The sequence below is a fragment of the Agelaius tricolor genome, unplaced genomic scaffold, assembly GCF_023055355.1.
Source record: "Agelaius tricolor isolate 1412-34295 unplaced genomic scaffold, bAgeTri1.0.p SCAF_12, whole genome shotgun sequence".
NCBI lineage: Eukaryota > Metazoa > Chordata > Aves > Passeriformes > Icteridae > Agelaius > Agelaius tricolor.
In genome coordinates, this window is record NW_027269272.1 from 5,618,900 (window position 1) to 5,621,228 (window position 2,329).

Consider the following 2,329-nt stretch of genomic DNA (forward strand, 5'->3'; position numbering starts at 1 on the left):
TGTTTGTTCTCAAGTCTTGCTTCAGTCTGTGTGTTTGCCTTGGCTCTTCCCAGCAGTGTCAGATCCACATGGATGGGGCTCTGCTCCTGCTCAGCACAGTGCTGGGGATCAACCTTCCTGCTCTGTGGCCAGCTCTGTGTTGTCAAAAAACTGAGTTTTCTGCACACAGAGTACTTTGGGATTGGTTTTTTTTCGGTTTTGTATTTACTTCTTGGTCTGACTAATTGAGAAATTGATAATCACATAGCAAAAAACACCCACAAATCATAACTGAAAGGCACTTTGGTGGTGTGCACAGGAAAGCTCCAGCCAGCTGTGGTGGCTTGGTGGCAGAGCAGCACTGCTGTGCCCTGGAGGTGGCTGTGGCACCCTGTGGCTGTGCTGGATGGAGAGGAGATGCCCCAGCTTTCCTGGCCTGGGGAGTGGCTGCACGGCCATGGCTGAGCTGGGGCTGTGCCCAGAGCCACTCGTGCTGGAGCAGAGCTGAACTCCAGGAGTTTTTTGGGCCTCTTTTTGTGATTTTTTAAATATTTAAATACTCAGGGCTGGTTTCCCCCAGGGGCTGAGGGAAGAGAGCAAAACTGGAAAGTCTGAGTGTTGTTTTCTTGTTTTTCTTGATTCCCCAGTCAGCTCTGTGCTTTGTTCTTTGCTCTCCTGACCTTGTTCCCAGCCCGTGGCTCTGTCAGCTGGGAGTGCTGCTCCTGAGGCTGCAGCTCTGCAGGGCTGTGTTGGGATGGCTTTGGCAGGGCAGTGGGATGTGATAAACTCAGCCCCTTCTTGCTGCAGCTGCCTGACCCTGAGTCAGGAACGTGCTGTGTTCACACATCCCCAGGCACTGAGGCCCTCACTGTGCTACTCCCAGATCTTTTGGTCAATGTTTTTTGCTATGCATTGTACTCTGAATTGTTCCCCTGGACAAGACAGATGTTTTTGGAGGAGAATGTCGAGCACAGTCATAACTGGGGTAGCAGAAAACCTGAAAGAGGAGGAGAGATTGCTGAAAGGCAGAAATAACAATGCCTAGACATCAGCAGCCCAAGGGGTGGTTTCTTAGGCTCCCCAGCACAGTTGTTCCAGCTGTTACCTTCCCTGTGCACAGAGCCACCACCCTGGCACCTCTGGGACCAGGAGTTTCTGTTGGCCCCATTTGGGCCACCTTGTGCCCTTTGTGACCAGCCCTTCCTGGGGCTTGTCCTGCTGGGTGTTACTCCTGGTGTGAGAGAAGTGGATAAAGTTACAGAAGGTCAGGTGGGTGTTCAGGGCAAATCTTCCAGGTAGAGGTGGAAAAGGAATAGGGTTAACATGGGGAGAGCTCTTTTTTGTGAGGACTTTGGTGATCCAGAGCAAATCCAGGGCAGGTCTGCTCCTGTCCTCTCCTTTCCCTCTACTCCCTCCCTGAACATGGATGCAGCAGGGCCATAACCACAGAGACAGCAGGTAAGGACAGCAGGGCCTGAATACATTAAACCCATAAAACCTCTGAAAGAATGCCCCAAACCCACTGCACCCTGCCCAGAGCCCACTGCATTGAAAAAATCAGAGGATTTTGAAGTAGCTCAGTGCTTGACATAAGTAGCTGGATTTGTTAGGCCATGGGTTGAGCTTGATGTGAAGCCTAAGGCTGTGCTGTGTCAGGCAGAGATGGATCAGAAGGAAACCAGGAGCTGACAATCTGATCAATAATAATAGTAAAGATCATTAATTATAGTTTGAATAGGCAAAGCTGCAGTTAAAATATTACCTTAAAATGCTGGAGCAGATTGTAGTCTGTGTACTGGAACACAGTATGGGGTTCCATCACAGTGTGGACTAACAGAACCCACCCACCAAACCCTCACCAAAACCCACCTGAGGGGTGTGAAACAACCCAAACAGCAATGCAGTGAAGGGTGAGAAGGACCCCAGGCTCTTGGTGTGAGGGAGAGGGAATGAAACTTTTTAATTGCCAGGCATTTCTTTGTTCATGGTCCCTCCTCTGAGCCACCAGCTTGGGCAACTGAATACCTGAACTGATCTGTGCCAACAAACCCATGGGGGAACCTCAGGTAAAACCTTCTGCTGTGCCTGCAGCCCCTGCCTGTGTCCCTGTGCCTGTCAGGGAGATGTGGGCAGGGCTGGGCAGGTGCCATGGGACTGCAGGCAGGGCTCCTTGGCTCTGTAGCCCCTGCCAGCCCTTGCCCATCACCGGTGGAGCTGCAGAAGAATGTCCCCCTCTGCCACCATTTCTTCCCCTTTCCCAGCTGGAATGTGCTCAGCATGGCCAGGCTGTGACTGCAGCCTCCCCAGGGCTTGCCTTGCTGCTCAGGGGGAGACCAAGAACGCACCACGG